The 22,177-nt window shown below is 36.0% G+C and overlaps 1 long non-coding RNA gene across 2 annotated transcripts in view; it reads left to right on the top strand.

Annotated features, from left to right (window-relative positions):
- LOC127386841 (uncharacterized) overlaps positions 1 to 22,177 on the top strand; it is a 61,671-nt gene that overhangs the window by 8,688 nt on the left and 30,806 nt on the right. The window contains exon 2 of one of the 2 annotated variants that reach the window (XR_007889993.1): positions 21,182 to 21,293. This is a non-coding gene — a long non-coding RNA (uncharacterized LOC127386841). Of the gene's footprint in view, positions 1 to 21,181; positions 21,552 to 22,177 lie in introns of both variants that reach the window. The other variant, XR_007889992.1, reaches the window with a different exon arrangement.

Here is a 22,177-nt window from a genome sequence, read left to right as displayed (position 1 = left end):
GAGTGTAGTAAAACTATAAATTCTACAGTTGCCAGTGATGTAGATAACATAAAAGATGGCACATAAGTCATGTTTATTCATCTATGCCTTATATTTAGTAGATGGTTGCTAAGATGTTTGAGGCCTTGCAATTTCAGTTTGCTGGAAAGAAAATATAAGCTGGATATCATCACCCTCAAGACTATTACAAGCTTACTGTTGTTTCCAAAAGGCATACCATAGAAGTTTCTTGCCATTGTGGGTAAGGAACATATTTTCCTCATTCATATTATGCTGCAGAACCAACTGGTTCCCCAGATGTGGACCTGTCATTTAAGATCCATAGATTTTCTACCTTATGATTCTGTCTACTAAAATGCACTCTATACTACAGTATAAAGTCTGCTGAAAATACAAGACTGTCCAATACGCATTTCCTGCACTTTGTGATCTATACCAGCTAACTATGCCTAAAACACATTTAGAAATTATTATTTAGACATTTAAAAGCTTTAAATAGCTTCCTTCCATTCTGAGCTATGCTGCAAGGTATACATTAAGCTGACAGAAAAGAAAAGAGGAAAAGGATTGGTTTAAAAGAGGTGTATAGCAGCAGGTATAGTCTCTATGGAGAACCTTACTGTTCACAACTGTCTAGTCAGGATAACCCAGGATAAGCCCTCTTCTAGGGTCAGCATTATTAGAGGAGATTTTTCTTTGAAACAATACATGGATCTTACTTTACTAGTTTATTCTAGGAGTGGGCACAGGTCAAGGAATGAAAATATTCTAGGAAGTGCCCTGAAACAGTTTTATGTTCTTTGATTTCATTTGTAACAACATTTCTATTACAAGAGAATCAAGAAATAAAAAAAGAGAAGCTATTTATCGTATGACGGACAATTTCTAGAGCTGGGCAGCTTTCTTTCAGCACAGAGAGAGTGCTCCTATTCACAGTGCAGCTGGTAACAACTCATCAACACTCCTTGTTTAAGGGGAGGGTACAATTAGAAATGAAAACTTTAAACCAACCTGCAATATTACTATTGTAGCAAACTATGCAACTGGATTTGATTTCTAGCCTGACTGTATCCCTTTGCTCCTGACACTGTTTACAAGATGTATTTAGTGCAGGTGGTACTCTCTTTAATTTCACTGGAGGTCAAGTGTGCTTGTCATAATTGTATATTTTGCACAGCTGAGAATTCAACTACTTCTTTAGACTGAAAACAGACATTGTTTCTGTGAAGGAAACATGCCGTACCGAGTTGGACTTGAAATAAACAGAATGAAGTAATTTTTCAGACTGTTTTCTCCTACTGTCTCATCAAGATCATAACTTTTGAGGTTGCTGTGAATCAGTGGAAGCAGCCATTTGGTTATTTGCAATTACAGAACTTCAAAATCCTTTCTCTGGAAAAAGTGGTTTCATTTGGCTTGCTTTAGGTGACTACTATGAATCTTTTTCAGAATTGCAATTTGAGAGGAAGTTCTTTTCATGTTTGCAAATTAATGATTTTACAATCATTTGCAAGTATAACACTGAATAAAACTTAGATTGATCAAGTTTCAAATTTAAGTAGAGAAAAAATAGATAAAAACACATCCATTTAGTCTTCGCTATTTTTGTAGATCAAAATCATGTCTTTCAGAAAAGACTCATACAAAGCTTATTCTCAGTAAATTCTAAACTGATTTGTTACAATTGCTAAACATCATACCAAATCTACAGAAAAAACATGTGATAGAAACAGGAGACTAGTCTTGCATTTAGATTTATCTTTATGAACTATCAGTCCCTTCCATACACAATAAACACACCTAGAATACAGGAAATTGTCCATTGAACCTGCTTGTTCTGTGAATACGTATTTCCCTCATCCTGTAACTTACAATCATTCCTAATGCCTTCACTACACTTTTTACCTTTGAATTGTTCTTGGTTTTAAAGTTCATTTCCATCTCAGATTAAATAAGCCATAACAAAAAACAAAACAAAACGTCCTGTAATTCTTATATAATACTTTGGTCTTGCATAACAAACACTTTATTCCAGTAAATTACTCCTAATATATCACAGACATGGAAGAGAATAAATTCTTTCTTCCAGATCCTCTGCACCACCAGAATCAGGGTCCATGTGTGCTCCAGAGTAGCAGTTCACAAAATTCTAAAACTAGACACAGATTTCCCTTCTGAAATCCATTTGCTGCTGAGCTGTTTCTTACCCAGGTCTTCTATCCTCATCCAACCTGCTTCTTTAAACCAATGTGCCCTGAATGCCTGTATTTCTCTACAAAGAGTAAGATGTAGACAAAAATTGGAAGTTTGCCATTAATATGAAAAGTTAGTCTTGATAAGATCTTACTTAAAAGCATAAATGCAAGTAAAATAGTGCCTTTTTGTGAGGCAGATAATTTTCAGAGGTAAATAAAAATTTTACTCAAATTGACACAAGAAAGATTAGGGCTTCAAATTTACCTTTTCATTATTAGTGGAAACATCAAATAAATAAAAATCAAATAAATAATCTTATTGGTGTCTCTCTAATGGTTTTCCTACTTGCAAAATTAGAGACAAGTTTCCTCAAAATGCAAAATAGTATGGACTAGAGCAAGAACTGTCTCGTGAAATTTCAGTAATGCAAGATATAGGACACTGTTACTTCAATATGTGGAATTCATCTGATATTTTGTTTCTAAATCCAAGCTTCCTATTTCCTCACCTCCTTGGTGACTCCTGTATTTTATATTTTTTTAGTTTTATTTGCTTATTATTAAGTTTTACTGTTGTATAGTTAAAAGCACATTTAATTCTATAAATCACATTGTTAAAAAAAGAGAAAAAAGATCTCTCTAAACTATATCCTCTGCCAGTTTTATATATGTTTAGGGAATGGAGTTTAAATAACTTAATTTAGAGAGTCATTCATCATTACTATTCTATCAGCACCAGTATTCCAGCTGAATTTTTCAAGCTCTGTGGTACAATTTGGGTAACTTAGTTAAGACCATTTCCATGAAAGTCTATTGGTCACATTAATGAAGTGAAACCTCAGTTACTTAAAAAGCTGATAAAGTTCATGTCCTTTTCAAAGAGGAATTAAGGAGTTTTCTGCTGAGGCAAGTTTAAATTTGTCTGTTAGAAAAAATCCTGAACTTTAAGGAAGAAATAGGTCAAAGGAAACACGGGCTAACATTGAATGTACATGAAGTTCAAGGATGTATTTCTTGATTGCTTAACTGTTTAAGTTGGGTTCCCTAAGGGAGAAAGGCAACACACCTTTACCCATGCAGGTTGTTTTGTAGCAGCTAACACAGGAGATTGCTTTTGGCATCATCACAGCAGACTTCAGTGGGTTAGGACTCCATTCTGTGTTTCCAACACAACCCTGGTGGAAGGAGGCTGAGGCCTTGCATACACAGGTGATGAGAACATAAGGACCATTGAAATCACCAGAGGGATTCACAGACTTTTTATTGTATTAAGACCAAGCTCTCTATGGTGTTCTCCTCCACTGTCTCTGTGCTAGGTAATGTACCATGCAGTGCCTATGTCCCCTTCTTTGGGATTTACACTGAAAAGACAGCAATGAGTTCCTGATAGATGCCCTCAGGATTTAGTGTGTTTTGGACAATGCAAAGGGACAGCAGACAGTAAAGAAAATTTGAGACTTTTATGAGAGAGGGGACTGTGGCCTTTGGTTACAAGATCTTAATGAGCCTTCCTGCTCCTTTTTTTCCTTAACTCTCTACAGCAGGAGGTGGCAAGCATAATGAAGACTAGAATTTTGCATTCCTCCCTGCCAAATATTTGTCATCCAGTATTTTCAAATTTAGAAACTTAACTTGGCTGGCATTTCTTCTACTGCACAAATGTAAAATAAGTGAGGTTAACATAGCATGAAAGAGAAATGTGGGGGAGACCTTCTTCTCAATTGTTCTGTTTGAAAACTCATACTTTATTTCGTGACAAGCAATAGATTCACTGAAAAAGGCATTCTGCATGAAAAGATACAGGGCATTCTTCGTTATATGAGAATATTTTTGAATTAAGACCTTCTGTATTGTTTTCCATTTCCTTAAGAAGGCCTCAGACTGTACCAGCTGTCTAAACACATTTACAGTCTCTACACACTGCTGCAAGCCCACTGAAGTGGAATTTGTGTAAGGGTCAAAGGTAGCATAACTGAAGAGTTTTTGTTTTGGTTTGTTTTTTAAGACACAAGAATATAGCCATGCATTTTCTGCAAACGTAGTAATGCACATAGCTGGCTCATTATAGAAACATTTCTTAACCTAATTTAGAGACAACCCAAGTGACCGATAAACATTTGACAATTTTTTTTCAAACTTAATGCAACATTGTGCAGCTTGCTTTTTGACTTGCCTACATTGTTCTCTACTGCCTTTTTCTTTTTTTTAATTTTATCTGTAAGGTGCTTGTTGAGCCACAAAAGCAAACCTGTGTACCTGCCAACTTAATCTTACTTTTACTTACTTAAGTTGGCAAAAAAACACCAACCCAAAACAACCTATTTTGGATCAGATGATATATCCACATGTGAAGCCTGCTGGCTGAGATCAGATCCAGCTTACCTAAAAGCAAAGAAGCAATTACCAAGTAACCAATAGAGCTGATTTATCACTTGAAGTAATTGCTCAAAATTTGACAATTAATATATTTTCTGAAATCGCTATTTGGAGGATCCCTCCCCCATCCTCCAGGAAAGACATCTGGCTAGCACTCAACGGAGTTTAGTGTTTGAACATCCCATCTGGTTTCATCATGTTAGCACATGATTCCAAGTTGTTCAAGAAGTATGAACAATGGATATTGTATTCCATATAGTGTCATGTGGATTTGATCTTTAAAAGATGGTGGCACTGTAGAACTCAACCTTTTAGTTAAAAGTCAAAATATTTTATGTACTGAAAAACTATTCCACAGAAACTCAAAGTCCCACATTTTATCCTACTCTAACACCAACAAGCAATGTCTCCCTAATACAGTGCCATTTCCATTCTTACCTATCATAATACCTCTCTCAATAAACCAAGAACACATTTCCTAAACATGGCAGTGAAAAGTAGCATTAAGATGGATTTTTTCATTAGAATACTCATTATTTCCATCCTCAAATTACTTCCAGATACCTTACCAAAAAAATTATTAAAAAAAAATAGAAAATTGCTATGAGGCAAATGGAAGTTCTGCACCTTTGCTTTCTAGAGCTGGTAACTCTGTCATTCACTGAGATTAACAAAGTCTACAAAGTCTCTCTTCAAAACAAATGGTAAGTATTTATTGCAACAGACCAGCACCAATCTGTCTCAGTGATGCTGAAAGAACATCTCATTTCTCTCTCTGCTCTTCAGTAAAAATCCAGATTTCATTTGGTAACATTTCTTATTCAAACACTTACTTTACATCTATTTCTTTGTAAGGATGATTGCCCCATTGTCCTGCAACAATCACCTTGAGATATTTTCTGTATTTATTAAAGAATCCCTAGTAGGACCAAATATTCAGTAAGTAACTTGTTAGAATTGATTTCAGACTAAAAGAGAATTACAGAAACTTAAAATATAAGCAACTATTTAAGTATTTGGTAGCTATCCTTTAAGTTGGCCAATAAAATTAGACCAGTTCATTTAAGCACTTCAGAAAGTGAATGGATTTTACCTGCTGTGGCAAGAAGAAGGGGAAGTAAATATAGAGATTTGGGAAAGAAACATCTTTTTAGTGGGATGAAGCCAGAGAAGCATACTTTACAATTTACACAAAGCATATGATCATGTAATTTTAAAATCAGATTACTAAATCTCAACTCATTTTATTTTGGAGTGAAGATTCTAAAAGACTTGATTTTTGTCAGAAGTCCCTGGAATCAGTCAAGGAAGAAGGATTAGTTTATCTTCAAGACTGAAGTCATAATCAGAGCTTTGTAACAAGACATTATAGATTTAGCTGATGAGAAAAGACAAAGCTAATTTTGTGGGGGCTGATAAAGGAGATTAAATTACACCATCCAGCTTTTTCTGAACTCTTGAAATGTATCCTTTCTTCAGTGTCCCCACAATTACCAGCCAGCTCACAGGGTGAAGTAAGTTAGCCAGAAGTGAGCAAAGTGGATTGCATGACATCAGGATTTTCATAGAAACACCTAAATCAAAAGTATTTAAGAGGCTACTGATGATGCTTAAAAGATAACTTTACACCATCTGGAGAATTTGTTTACCTACTGTGTTGTTTCAGTTGACAAAACCTAAGGGATCAGGACAACAGTATCTGAAAACAGTTTACTTCATGGAAGTGGATGAGTTCCTTGTGGCAGAAACTGGATAAGTTCATAGCAAAGCTGGGTTACAGGTCAGCTTTATCAGTTGGAGATTTTATTTAAACCTATGAAAAACACAGACTTTTAAACCAGTGGATTATAAGGATTCATACATGTCACCTCTAGCTGATTGCAGCAGGGAAGCTATTCAACTCCCTAATTCGTTATAAGAACTATAAAATACAAGACTGGGATAGAGATGATCAAACTGCTGTTTTCAATATAGTGTCCCACTGTTCCTGTCATCTCTAATGATGAAATCATTAATATATTAGTGACTACGTTCATTGATGACTACCTTGGTTTTACAGAAAAAAAGGGATTTTTTTTTTTTCATTTGGCAATATTTCTGTAAACTCTTTTCAAGTAATTCTGGTTGAGGATTCATTCAGCACCGATTTATACAAGCTATTGCATACAGTCTATCAAAAAGTCTGCAGAGTCTGCTAATCTAATTCAAGTACTCTGTTTAAAAAGGCACTGCTTTCAAGTACTCAAAACCTATTCATTCAGTTCCTCATGTTGGCAGGCATGGAGTCTCCAAAATACACAATACTTTTCTGTAATTATTAACATAGGAAATGTTTGATACCTCCCCTCCATCATCTGTCCATCATCTGTTACAACTGAATTTATACAAGCACGTGCCATATACTAAACAGAAGAAGGGACAATGAATAAAAGAAACTTCAGGAAACTGAAGTCCTGAACTGAGACTACCTGAAAGCACTTCTAAAAGAACTAAGATTTCTGTGGCCTAAAGATATGAAAAACATGGAAGATCTTTGCTTAAAAAATGTTAAATCTTGATGGTTCCATATAAGCATTTTCCACAACTTGACTTGTCAGACAAGATCTGGGAAGTTATAGTTGGTTGTACTCATAATCTGTTTCACTTAAAATGTAGGAAGAGAAATTTCAAGAAGCTGCATGGGTTTCCAAAGGAGATAGAATTAATTCAAATGCTTTCCTGCAAGTTAGGCCATACTGGTCTAAATAGACAACACAAACTTGGTGCCAAATGATCCTCAACAATATTAGCAATACATCCATTTATCAGGTAGTAAGACAGCATCTGATAGAACTCATTACTTGGTCAGTTGTTCTCTGTATTTATTTTGTAGAACGCTGTATTAATCTTGCTCCTACCTATGATGTTTACCTTCATAAAATACGGACTGCCTTCACTATTCTATTCCAACTTAGGGAGAGGAGAAGTATCTCCCAGTTTGATTTAATTTTCAACATTAAGAGGAAAAATAAATGGCTTTATTGAATGTATCTGCTCTTGCTGGATATCTACATAGAGAGAGCTACCACCATTAATTGAAACTAGCAAGCGGCAGTCTGAGTTCTAACCTGGACTTTGATTATTTAAACTCATGGCTAGCCTTATGGAGGCTCTAAGTGCATCATGATCCTCATAACTACATTAAAATTTAAATCTCTTCTCCGTTCATTAATGCAACTAAGATATTTGTGCACTGCAGACATTTGGAATCTCAGTCTCCCCCTCTTGCTAACACAATCTTGTTTTCCACATATAAATGGCAAGCTGCCAATTAGGGAAGTACACGTGCTGCAATGCAAAAGAAAGTAAGTAGATATGTCTGTATGTATTAAGTACAAGTCAGAGTATTGTCTAGTGCAACTGGAGTGAAAAACACTCCAAAAAAGCTAATTACAACTCCAATCTTTATTATTATAAGCAAAAGCTTTTGTGAGCTAGAGTTATATTCCTCACTATATCATTTTTTTTTTCAAGGCTTACTTTGCTTTTTTTCTTCCACTGATTCAAACTCTTGAAAATAAAACTGTGTCAAAGTTAAAAACAACAACAAAGTTATAACAAGGCAATTTATCAAACTATAGAACAAAGAGCAAAATTCTCTTAAGTCATTCCATTACCTCTATGGGTTAGCCTTTTAGTTGCTTTTAGCCATATGTAGAACTCATTTCCAACACAAACGCTGGAATTTCATTGAAGTATCTAATAAACAAAACCTATTAGTATTGATTGAAACATTTCTATAAAGCTTTCTTTTCCTCTTCTTGGGGAAGGAAAGAGCAATTTACTGGTAAAGCCAGCAGGACACTCAGGTTCATCTCAGTTCCTACACCAGATTCAGAATTATATAATCTGATAAACTTCCCTTTGCTTATTCCCTGACTGCCAGGCTGTGGAAAAGTATGTCAAGATTATTTCCCTTTACTCATTCCAGTATAAAACAAAGCAAATTAAGACTACTTTGGACACTGCTATAGAGTAACAAAGAAATTGAGGCAATTCTATACTTTTTTTGTACACACAAAAGCCTGGCAGTAATAATCAATACCAGGATGCTGATGAAAACATGAAGTTAACAAAACTAAAACCCCCTGTATGTTCTCTATCTGTATTTTCTGACCATACTTTAAGTAACTTGATGATCTACAAGGTCACCATATTTGTTGAGCCTGCTAAGGTACAAATATAGCCATAATGACCTTTTATTCATTCTCCTCTCTAGCTAAGAGAGACTTCACATAACTAAACTTTGCAGGATCTGCAGTCTCTGCATGACTGTGCTTCGTTTTCTCCTCATGAAATGCTTGGCATCTTCTCGTGTCACATTACTCAGCATAAGCTGCTCTTCTGTAATTCACAGACCACTTCTGCATAGGGTCATTGCCATTTTTCATTTGCACAAGCAACTATATGAAGGAATAGAACTTTCAGAAATGGAAAAAATGTGTCCTACTTTTAACTTAATAGAAAGTGGCATTTCATCTTCTAGCCTTGCCAGTGCACTTGTTAGTGACATGATGTGTCACGAAGGCTGAAGTGAATTTGTTTGCCTCAAGGATCAAATGCAACTTTTCACCAAAAACATAAGATTTCACTTCATGTGTGACTCCTACTTCTCAAGTAGTGCAGTCTTTGAATATAATCTTTTCTGTCAAGCTGGAAGATGGTGGTTCAGGAAGTTAAGCTTTACGTTTATGGTTGCAGCATTTTAAAAGAAAAATATTTTTAAGAATTAAAAGGGAATTTATAGTCAAAAAACACACTGACTCCAAAATAGCTGTTTCCCATTCAGCAGCAAATTTTATACATATCTCTTAATTTCTTTACATTGATCTGCAATTTAATGCAGAATAGAACAAGTTTTGAACTCAAAGTTTTGTGGGCTGGAAAAAGTGAGTTTCCTGCTCACTTGAAGTCATGAATTATTTATCAGTTTGCCAGTAAAAAAAATATATATGAAATTAGCAATCTAACTTTCAGTGGTCACAGGTATTCAATATACTGACTCGCATTACTTTCTCACCTCCACACAAGCATGACAAAAAAGTGGCATCCCTCTAAGTTACTTAATGTTTAATGTAATAGGCCAGAATTACATAAAAGTTGCTTGGCATGATTAACAACCCAAGACAGAACTAAATGCACAATTTGTAGGGAACTTTTGCAAGACATCCCATGCGCAACAGTACTTGCTTCATAATTTCTCATAAAAAGCTTTTAGTCCATTTTGGACAAGTGAAGTCACTCATGGAAACTTCTCAAATTAATTATCCAGCAAAACCACTTCAGAAAGGAAAAATGGCCTAACCAGTCCTCCAAACGTAGTTAATTTTAATAAGAGAACTATCACATGCCAGATCCATATCCACTTCTTAGGTATTTTAAATGAGAATTGCAATTCTTCAGAAGTATACAAATTTGTTCAGGGGAGGGGAAACAGGCCTTTTTAAACTTGGATGAAATTTTGATTTTTGACTCTGATTTCAGGGGAAGTGCCATCAAAAAATAGGCAATACCTGGAACAAACCAGATAAGATAAAGGTCTTCTAAGCCTCTGCTCAGCAAATGTGTGGTGGAGAAAAGGCACTATTCCCCAGGTCTTTGAAACCTTGATGGAATTATGGATAACAAGGATTAAGAGATGCTACTCTTGCTGAAATAGATCTTCAGTTATAAAAATTATGTCAGGCTGACATTTTTCAAGTCATGGAACTGTGCTGTTTGGATGTCAGGAACTGCAGAAGACTTCTCAAAGAGAAAACCCCCAGGTTTCACAGCAATTCAGAATAGAATCACAGAATCTTAGGGTTTGGAAGGGACCTCGAAAGATCATCTAGTCCAAAATCCCTGCCAGAGCAGGATCACCTAGAGCACATCACACAGGAACACGTCCAGGCGAGTTTTGAATGTCTCCAGTGAAGGAGACTCCACAACCTCTCTGAGCAGCCTGTCCCAGTGCTCTGTCACTCACACAGTAAAGAAGTTTTCTCTGGTGTTTATGTGGAACCTCCTATGTTCCAGTTTGCACCCATTGCCCCTTGTCCTATCACTGGTCATCACTGAAAAAAGCCTGGCTCCGTGCTGACAATCTTCCTTAACGTATTTGTAAACATTGATGAGGTCGCCCCTCAGTCTTCTCTAACCTAAAGAGACCCAAGCTAAAGAGAGTAGTGTAGCTTTTAACACAGCCTTGACCTTCCATTTTAAATCTTTCCAAGAGGACAAGGTATACACTTAAAGGAAAAAAAAAAAAAAGGGGGAGGGGAAGCTTGAGAGAATGTGTAGAGATTAATCTCTTTCAGTATGGAGTGAAGAAAAAAAATTCTAAGTACAAAGCCTGTAGGTATTTTGAGGTTTTTTTAAAGATAAATATCTTAAAAGAAATTTCACACTGTGAATCATGTACTGGACTTGCCTTTTTTGTTTTTTTAACACCTCAGAGATAAAAAATGCTGGTTGCTCATTAGAGTATTATGAAAAAAAGAGTGCTGTCTAGCGAAAGATTTATTCCTTTACAGAGGCAAAAACCCATAAAATTGAAAGGCTTCAACAATTAAAAGAAAGTTATGCAAATGTTTAATTTTTATATATATATATATATCTTCTATCAAGTGCAAGCCAAGCATATGACACTGTGCTTGTGAATAAAACATGGAGATAGACTAAAATTTCCTCTGGGCTCAAATTTTATTTCATGGGAGTCTCACCAATGTTAGACATCTCCAGATTAAGAAAAAGCCACTACAACAAACTCTACTTTTTATATACTTCAAATCATTCTGGTAATTTAGATTGTTGAATATTTTTTCTGGCATGGATTTTTATAGAAGGTTCTCTATGGATTATAAGGTAGAAGGATCAACAATTTTATAATTAATCACTAAATATATAATTACACATTTAAGAGAAAAATGCTATTAACAGCCAAAGTAACAAAAGGAACACAGGTCAGTTCACTAAGAACTACTTGCATTTGCAGAGAAATTTTGTCTAGAAGCATGCAAAATGCAAAGTAATAGTACTTTTCTGCACCTTCAGAACGCACTGTCATGAGATTCAACATTCTTGCTAGACACAATATTTAAAACTTTTTTTTTAGTTAAAAGATTTAAATTTACCTTTTAAAACCTCTTCAATGTGCCAATGTCACTACAGCGGGTCTTAGCATCTACAGGGGCAGCAGTATTTGCTAGGGCATGTGCTGTTCTGCTACCATTACTAGAGTGACTTGAGACAAGCTGAATCAAAGGCCAAATTCTTTCAACCAACCAAGACTCAGTGTACAGCACTACATGCTCACAGAGTCTCCCAGCTATGAACCTACTGCAGGAGAAGAGCAGATTTAGATTCTCAAAGTGGAACAAGATGGAGAAGGAACACTGAAAAGTATTTCATGTCCTAACTTGAGGGCATGGAGCTTTTATATGGTAATGTCTATATATGCTAACTTAATTAGCAAAACGAAGGTACTATACATGATACTACTCAAAGAAACACTTGCTCGATGCACCAAAATATTATTCAACATAAAATCTACCAAAAAATTCTTATTTAATAGTAGGATTTATGTACTCATGAAACAACTTTGCCATATCAGTCCCACTTCCTATACTAACTTTAGTCAAGGAAACATATTGCTGAGCATGGCAAAAAAGTGCACCTCATCTGTGCTTTTCTTCTTTAACAAAGCTCGATTCCTGTATCATAAACGAAGGCTTCTACTACACTTTAGTCAAATATACAGGCTAACAAAAGGTGAAAACTTTCAAAAAAGAAATAGTTCTGGCTACTAATAGAATTTGGTGTTTGTGAGAATAGAAAATTATCCCTTTTCAGGGAAAAAAGCAGAGGAAGAGGAAAGTATCCTCGACCTTTGTTCTGTCTCCCTAAATGCTTTACTATAAAAACAAAAAAACCCACTTATTTAATTTATATTTATGTTACCTTAGAGAATTAATGCTTCTAGAAAGAAGGAGCCCAAGTTAGTTATAAAATCCTTTGAGAACATTTAAGCAGACAAAAATTCAGTTTCATCACCATGTAATCCCACCTCCTGGCTTTTCAAAACAATACAGGTAGCTGTTTTTAAAGGAGTAAAGAATATCATACAGGTTGATTTGATGAGTCAGAGTTTAAACTATGACATCAAGAATAATAGCAGCAGGTATTGTCTTACTGTTCTGCTGCCAAAAATAAGATGCAGCTTCTTACTACCCATTATTACTTCCTCCTGATGGACACTGGCTCATGTCAGTATGAATCACTGATGGTTGAAATGTATAGTGCAAAAAAATTATTTTCTTTTTTATCTTTTTTTATCTAAAGCAAGTCTTTCCTTCCAGAATCAGCTTGTGGACTATTGGCATTTGTCTCATTTTCTGACACTAACACTGGCTGTCACAGTAGAGAACACACAGTGGGGACTCCCAGGGCATCGCCTCTCCTTCTCAACCCCTTCTACGTTATATTACAGAGAAAAAGACTTCAGAGGGTCAGGAGCCTCCTCCACTCTACAGCATCAGCCAGCTCAGTCTGCTGAAATAAATGCAGCAATAAGTGTCTACCACTTTACAGAAAAAATAATGAAAAAAATCTTTTAATGTTAACAAGTACCTTCTGTTTCACATTTGCCAAAATAAGAAACAAAGTTTAAAGCTTTTTTTTTTTTAAATTTATTCTTTGAACTGAACACCTTTGAAAATTAAATGCCTCAACTCACGTATACTATTGGGAATCCATAGTTTTTATTACCTGCTGGTAGCCTGGAACATTTTTTCTTTTGCACTTCTTACTGGCAGCCTAAAGAGTTACTTCACACAGTAGGGTGAACTTTCCAAGAGCTGGCCAACATTAGTCATGGTAAAAGTAACATTTCAGGCAAATCTTTAAGTCATAATCCATCTGCATGCATCTACTTTCAGACATTCACAGTCATTTATGGTATTTTCACATATATAATAATTATTTCGTCTAAAAGGAGGATGAATGGGAACACCTTTAAATTTTGCACCAAAATGTGGTTATTGCTTAAAAGAAATAAGCAGAGCTTCAACTTCTGTGAATTAAAAGGATTTGCAAAACAGTTCCCACCCTAACGTAAAACACTAAAAATAAACCATAGAAACGTAAATAATAATATGAAATGTAATTAGAAACTTCAATATTTTAAGTTATTTGAAATAAGCTTTACCCTTGAGTAAATTAGACAATCAAAAATATGTAAAAGCACTGGAGAATGAATGCAATCAGGTCTGATTCACAAACACACACAAAAACATGCTCAAATTGTTTAAAAATCCTAGAGGATGAAAAAAATACTGTGTGATGAGGTGTTGTATAACCAAGGTACTTGCAGTTACTTTGAACCTTGCAATTTTGTTTAACAGAATGGGCTTTATATAATACTCTCTAAAATCCAGCCTCCGTCCTGCTGGAAAAGGGCACAAGATGATACTTCCAATACCACATAAAATAAACAGGGGATCTAGGTAATATTCTGGAAACTCCTGGTTATCAAGAGAGTCACACTTGAAAACTATGTACCCATAAGGTTTAAGAAAACAGAATTCTGCTGCCAATACCCAGTCCTGTTAGAATGGTACATAGCACCAGTAATGCATAATCTGACACCTCAAAGAATTCAAACTGTCCACCTTTCTTTCTAAAACAAGCACCCTAAACATGAATATTTCCTCTTTATTTATGCAAAACACTTACCAAAAGCTGACTACAAAGATTCAGGTTGATATAAAAATTCTCTCTGGGATGTGTAATGGAGTATACTAAAATTGTTTTTTGAAAAAGTTATATATTGTTTTCTTTTTAATTAGAGAAACTTCTAACTTACGTGCAGCACATAAACACCTAATTTTCAAACGTCCCAAACAAATGAAAAAAAACAAAACAATGGACTTTGTCCACAATAAACTTCCCTCAGGAATTATGTAGTTAATACTGTTCTGAGCTAGAGAAAAGACTTTATGTAATACCTTATGGTTACTCTGAAAGCATACCTTCAACAGTTGTCTTTTCGATGTTTTCCTATTAGAATAGTAATTTGAATTGACATCTGAGATACTTATTTGCAGTAAGGACCCAAGCACTTGTGTCAAGTAGCACCATATTCCATACGCTGTCTCATTTAAAAGCTCCAAGTCTAGCTGGATACTGGCATCTATAATGCAAGGTGACAACTCGGTACTTAGCAGGGGAGGGAAATGCATTTAGAAAATAACAGAAGGCCTGTTATGAACTATGGAAATACATAAGTACATTGAGTTTAATGGAAAAAAGCCTATGCTTAAAGTTGGGCAAATGTGCTCAAATCTCTCATTTAGTCACTCAAAACCAAAAAGAATACCTCAGTAAATGTTTTAACATGACAAAGTATTGTAAGCACTGTGTCTTCTCTTTGGATATAATCTGTAGCTTTCATGGTATTAGATACAGCCAATTGAAAATAAAATTTAAAGTTATGGGATCCAATGCTGGGATGTCTTCTTTGAATTTACTGAATTCCTTCCAAAGTGCCTTATGGATGAACTATTTAGTATTCATTGCCATGCTCCTGTACAGCAACGGCTGTTAATCTTCCAAAATGTACAGAAAAGGAAAAACATCAGCTCTACAAACAGGCTTATTTTGGCCTATCTTGTCATTTTTAGGAATCAGATGCTGTGCTTTCTACAGGAAAATAAATTAATTCTAGTAGTTAGCCATCTATTAAATAGCTAAAGTACAAATTTACTGTCTAGTGTCTCTAAGAAATAGTGAAACAAGTTCACTTCTCTTTTCAAGGTCAGCACTAAAATGACATACAATCTGTATTACACGGTTGTATGATATAGTCGACATGCCAGATGATGAACCCATAATTCAAAAAGCTCAGACTTCAGGTCCAGCACAAACACAGAGTTAAATGTGCTTTCCAGTGCTTCTGAATATTGCATTCACTCACTGCTGTTCCCTAGGAAAACAACCACCCCTGCTCCCCCCTCCAACCACACACACAGAAACCTCCTGCTTTTCCTCCTCTTTCAACCTCCCTCCCCAATATAACCCAAAAACCAAAGGAAGTTGTAAGTATGGCAGAAGAGAGCAAAACTGAATTTTTGTCATTGCAATGTGGAGTTAATGAATTGACCTTAACAGCTCAGTAAGATAAATAGCACTTCTCTGATTTTACACTGGTACAGAAGAGATGAGGATCTAATTCTCCTTATGCAGTTTAACTGATTTTAACAAGAGAACTTGAGGAGGGAAGGGTTTCCAACTACATTCTGAAAAGATAGCTTTGAAGGGAAAACAAGGAAAAAAGGAAGAAAATTAAAAGCTCTTCCTTAAGTTTCCTTTCATTTCTTATCTTCCTAAAATACATATATACAGTTTGTTCCAGGAAATGTCTGAGATGCCTTCTAGTCGCTTTTAAATAAACATTAAAATCTCCTTTTGAGTTGAAAGAGTTTCAAATAATAAAGGGGGAAGAGTTCTTGGACTGTAACACAGATGTAAACAAAGGTCAGGAATCACTCTCAGTAATTAAAATGCATTATCATTACTTTCGGACTTTTAGTCTGCTAACACATAAGTGAATTAGACTTGAGCAAAGCTCTAATGTGCTTCCACAGCAATCTTTTCTTGTACACTAAAACCAACAGACCTCAGCTACATTTCTCAACTAGGAGCTAATGTTTCTGGATACATGTTGCAGCTCCATTTGCCAGTAAAGCCTTATTTACTTACTTCCTGTTATTAATTATGGGAAACAGGATCTCTTCAAACTGTAGGAGAGGCTCTTTTAACTCCTGTCTAGACTTTAAGACAAAATATTGATGAGCCCTTTAATGTTTGTGCAGAGACAAACTGAGCAAAAAAAAAAAAAGTTCCCTCAAACAGCTTAAGACTCCTTATCACACATTCACAAGAAAAATAAAAATCCTTTAAATCACTCGAGCTCACATCCTTATTGTTAGTCACTGAAGTAAGGTTTTCTTTCATAGTTGGATACTTTTTTCATCTGTCACACTGATTAATTAACAGCTCACAGTATGAGCCCTGTGCTTAAATAGCCTACTGAAACAAGGAGGAGATATCAATGTTAATATTCCATAAAAAGCTGAAGAGGAAAAATGCTTTCTTTAGTGTGAAGGAATCTGTCTTCTGAAAAAAAAAAAAAATTAACTACTTTCTGTTTGGTTACATTACACAAGAAGATGAAAGCTCACAGCCTGTGAGGGAGGATTGCAGTGAAGGATTAGGAGAAAAGTTAGAGAAGAGTTTAAATGTTTTTAATTAAGCTATTGGTTGGAAACAACCAGGTCTTGAGCACCAGTGAAATAATTTTCATCGCTGTTAAAAAACAAGCCAGTTTATCAACACACAATAAACAAGTCTATAAATGCAGCACTGTTGCCTGTACAGATGTATGAAGGAAAGGCATGCAATTACATTAAACAGAGTTGCTAAAACCTTAAACCTAAAGTTGATTTTAGCCAAAACATCTGTAGTTTCTAGCCCCCCCCCCCCATCCTCCCTTCCCAAACTATTACAGTCTGGCAATTATTTCAAGAGTTTGACTTTCAATAGCTATGAGCTCTCCCCTTTTCTAAGCCCCTCTAGTACTGCTGAGTGGACAAAAAATTAGATGCAAGAAAACCTGACAAATGAGTGCAAGGCTCCTCCTCTCTAGTGCCTCGACAGTCAGAGCTCCTGCCAAAACATGCCTGAAAGCTAGTGAGGAGACAAAGACACAAAGATTCCATTTTCTCAGGGAAAACAGATTTCATGTAGAAGCTACTGAGCAGAATAGGACATTGGCATGTGTATCAGTTCAAAAGCAGAGCAAGAATTAATATTTCAAGGAAACAAATCGTATTTGATATTTTGGTAAGCTCAAAACTGCTGTTTAACACACAGCTCTTTTTAAACTGCAAAGGGCTGCATGGTGGTGGGAGTGGGGAAGCTCCCATAAAGCTGGAAAAACATTTTTAGTCATGGAGAAACTTCAGTTTGGCACGATGTAAGCTAAGAGTTCACTGCTGTTGCTCTAAATCATCTCCTGATAATGCTGTAGTACACGTGCAACCAAAACAAAGTAAATCCAGCTTTTTTAGCTCAAATCTGTTTGAATGTTTTTATTAAAATATTTTTCCCCCAGGGTGTCATTAATAGAGTGGCAATGAGTTTAAAACCTTGGCACCCAAGAACTTCCAAGTTCACAAGTTTTTCATAGCAAGTTTACTACTTTTGGCTTGTTACGCTGTCATGACTGGCACCCATCACTGAGCTGGAACAGGTCTGCCCATGAGCAGGGAGATCAGCAGTGAGGTGAATGCAGGTAAGCAAAGCAGAAGAAAAAACAAGAACATGGTTTTTCTTTGAAAGTAGTCAGAAAGTTGGAGAAAAGTGCAACTGATGGTGGGAAGGTTTGGGATGATTCCAGTTTCTCACTAATTTAAAAAGTGTATTTAAAAAACAGCATATGAGATTAAAACTATTATTTTAAGTGTGATTCCAATCCACTAGGACTCAGTGGCAAAAGTAGCTACTGTTAAGAATAATATGAGCTTCCACCAGACTGGGAATTTCGGAAGTAGAAGTGTAAAATGGTGGCTGTGTCATCAGTAGGGTATTCAGCTCTGATAATTACTGCTCATCAACATGAAGCATTCTTACAAACTCCCCACTTGTAATAGCCCTTTTTTCTTTTATGTGAGGCTGCTTCTACATATCTAGTGGCAGAGCTACCCAAATTCAGTTAGTCTTTCAGCAGAAACACTAATGTGGTATAAACAGAAAACATTACATAAAGAAAATACTAACAATGTGATTAATGCCCTGAATTGACAGGTTTGCAATTGAGGATAAAATACAACTTCTGAGAGCTCTCTACAAGAGGACTCACAGGGGCACCCTGCCCTGCAGAGAGCACTGCAGGCAGTGAGCCTTGCTCTCTACCCTCTCCTCACCCTCCCTCTCCCATCAGCCCAGCCACACACCATGACATCTCCCCTGCCCAGCCAGGCCAGGATGACATTGCCCCGTTCTCACTCTGAACCCACGTGCTGCCTCACAGCTCTCACTCTTCCCCTCTGCCTGTTCCTGCACACTGTCCTGAGAATAGACTTAAAGAAAGGGCTGGTAGTCCTTTGACTATCTAATAAAACCAATTCAAGAGATCAATTCTGATTATAGAGGGATTGGGATAATCAAGAACAATATATAAAATAACAAAGACTGTACTGAGAAATAATCCTATTCTTATTCCATCTGAGGTGAGGGACAGGGAACACAAGAATAAACCTTGAAAATTACACAGAAGTTTACGTTTATTTTTCATTAAATATATTTTTCAATAAATTTCTTCACGTTCCTTTGGCTGATCCCAGTATCCTCCCACTTGGTAAGTTCAGGCATTTTCTAAGTCTTCCTAGTCAGAGAGCATCTAAATGCTTTTTGTTCTTTTTATGCATTTTACCATCCAACCATCACTCAGCCCCTCCTCATCTCATGTTACTGCTGCCACAAAATCCTCTTGTCTGCTCTGATAAAATGCCATCCTCCTTGTGCACAGCTATTCCCATATGGTCTCGATTCTCAACCAGACCAAACTAACATCATGTTTTTGTTTCATCAGCACCAAGGGATACTAAATGTTGGCTCACTACAAAGATGTGAAAAAACCCTACATCTACAAGTTTGATCCTCTGACTGATTTTTTTTTTTTCCTCAAAATTCTCATAAAGTGGATCTCAACATCCTCCTTTACTTCACCCATAGAAAGCAGAACAGCTGCACTTTAACACATAGATAAAGAGTCATTTGAGTGCTTGATTTAAAAAAAAAAATACAAGAGATGGAGAATTAGTTCTGGGGTCAGTCTCTGGAAGGACCACCAAACAGCACAGCTATATTTAAAAAAAAAAGAAAAAAAGGAGGAAGGGATGCAGGCTTCGACCAGGTGAGGAATACAGAGCAGCAACAGAAATAAGAAACAAGATTTGTGAGCTAACATTACAAAGAAATCCAAGAGAAAACTCAAGTCATACCAGGTTATAGAAACACTGCAACAGTTAAAAATATTATTACTTGATTTCACCTATATAGTGGCCTGTTCCATCATTCAGTTAACACTATTCCTATTTGACACTCAGTTAACACTAGTGAATGCTTTTAAAGATTTCTCCAGAATTATTTCAACCCATAAAAGCTGTTAGAGTAAAAATGAAATCTTGCATCTTTGTATAATGCCTGTCATTGCAACCGAGTTAATTTTAATGACTACATGTCCAGGCACTACATGGCACAGGGTTTGAAAAGGAAGGAGACTTATGTTTTGTTTGGCACTGGTACAACATAGGTCTTTAGCATTAAAATTAATAGCATTAATGGGCATTATGCAATTAAAGCACTGTGCTTTAATTCCCAGAGGGGTGGTGGGGTTTTTCTCATGTCCTATGAAGTAGCCAAATAACAAATGTAAGAGTTTTCAAAGCTATTTGAAGAATTTGAATGTGTATCTTCTTCCATTAATCATAATGGAGAGGTGTAGCTGGACAAGATGGATTCAAAATTCTCAAAATGTCTTCCATGAAACTGCATGAAGGTTAATACTACAGACCAGTCTTTTTAAGCATATGCTGTGTAATTACAGTATTTTGCAGACCACAAGCTATTCAAAAAGTAATCATTAGACCATTGAAAATATAGATTTTAAAATATATCTTTTAAGATTTAATATACTGTACTTACTTGCTACTACACTTATTCAGATGACTCCAATTTAATAAAGTGACTTGAACAAGTAACTCAAATATTTGGTACTTGAGCCCTGACATTTTCAGTCCTGAATGCCAGGAATTTAGAGGGATTTGGGAATCTCATCACTGAACCCATGGTACTTCAGGAACAGGGGATAATCGTCTATGTAATTCCTCAGGAGCCTTTGAACATGGCAGGTGAAAGGTGGAATGATTTTCAGAGCTATTAAAAAACTGCAGGTTTTTTGCAGATTTCATCAGGATTGCTCCATAGTACCAATAAAGATCAATTATTACCTAGTCCTTCACTTGAGTATTTTAAGTGTGATTATTTTTCTTTAAGACAGTAAATTAAATAAAAGCTACGCTATGGAAAATGGTGGATGCACATAGGTTTAATATTTGAGTTTTCAGAGAAGGGTCTTGTCAACACTTATCTGTAGCACTGAAAAATAAGCCTAGAGCAAACTTTTACTGTTTTATATGTCTGAATAAACTCACAAAACAGCAAACCAGAACGGCATAAAAAAATACCATATCCCTATGTATTTATTATGTTTAAATTACTGAAAATCTAACACTTAAAGTATTGTGTCTCAGTTTAATATTCTGAATAATCTGATTTCACTGAGAGCTAACTTGAAGCACAACATATTTTACCTGAAAATCCAAAGAAAAGAGTTAGTACAAAACCACTCAGACCTTTATAGTGACACTAGTGATTTTTCCTTGGATAATGTCAAGACCAATTATCAGCTGATCTATTGAGCATATTCTAAGCTATCACAGAAAATCTCATAATTCTTTATCTTCTAGACAAATGAACCACAAAGCTGCAGACCAGCAAGTGAAGTGAACTGAGGGCAGTTTGACCATCATCTGTGTCGATTCCCCAGAAGTTGATGAAACATGTTGTCGAGTCTCAAAGGTACATCCCAGAGATTAGTTGGCTGTGCCATACAATTAGTAAATGCTTAAAACAAGATGTTTGCTTTGATTACATTAAGATACTTGCAGCAGTGAGCGCTATTACCTTCTAAAGAAGAGAGTACCTTCCCAAATATATTGTTCGTTAGCACTTCAATAACAACATGCCACCTCAGCCACATGGTCCAGGAGCACAGTGGTCTCCAGTACAAGGAAGAGATCATTATAAAACTCCACCTGGCTCATTTGGGCAAATCAAGTAAGTACATTGGAACCACAGACTGTAGAGGAACTTCTGAATGCTAGTTTTCATCCCAGGCTTTTTTCAGTATTTCTTGCCAAACCCATAAGCCTTCTTCTGAAGAATCAACAAAAAAAGTGTAGAGACTGAATTAAAAGTTTTTAAATGGCTAAACATTAGGTGTTATTTTTTTTTTCTTAAGGACAGGGCCCCAGGTGAACACTGCTTTCTAATACAGCACATCAAAATCTCAATTATGGAAATCATTATTCTAGGCACTATGTGCCATTTTATATTCTCAGCAGGATATTTTTCATATCATCAAGAGTTTCCAAGGCTGTTTATTGTTTCTGTATGTGCAAAACATATTTCAGGGTCTCCAAAAAGATTGGCTAATTAAAAAAGCCAAGTCAAGTGGTCAGACAGACTGGAACTTGAGGATTATAGGTAAGAGGGATGAAATGAAGGCTTGGAAACTATAATTTCTCTTTCTGTGGTAGTAGCAGAAGCAGCTGTTATAGACCAGGCAAATTAAAGATGTGGCTGACTAAGCCAGCAGCCTGGAAATAAGACACTGCCAAAACATAACAGCAAGTCATCTGCACCCCACTTTTAAAAAGCCAAAAGCGCTGACCATTTATTTT

This window comes from Apus apus, chromosome 7 (genome assembly GCF_020740795.1).
Source record: "Apus apus isolate bApuApu2 chromosome 7, bApuApu2.pri.cur, whole genome shotgun sequence".
Lineage (NCBI taxonomy): Eukaryota > Metazoa > Chordata > Aves > Apodiformes > Apodidae > Apus > Apus apus.
Note: the sequence above shows the minus strand (reverse complement) of the source record. Positions and strands in the feature narration are given on the sequence as shown.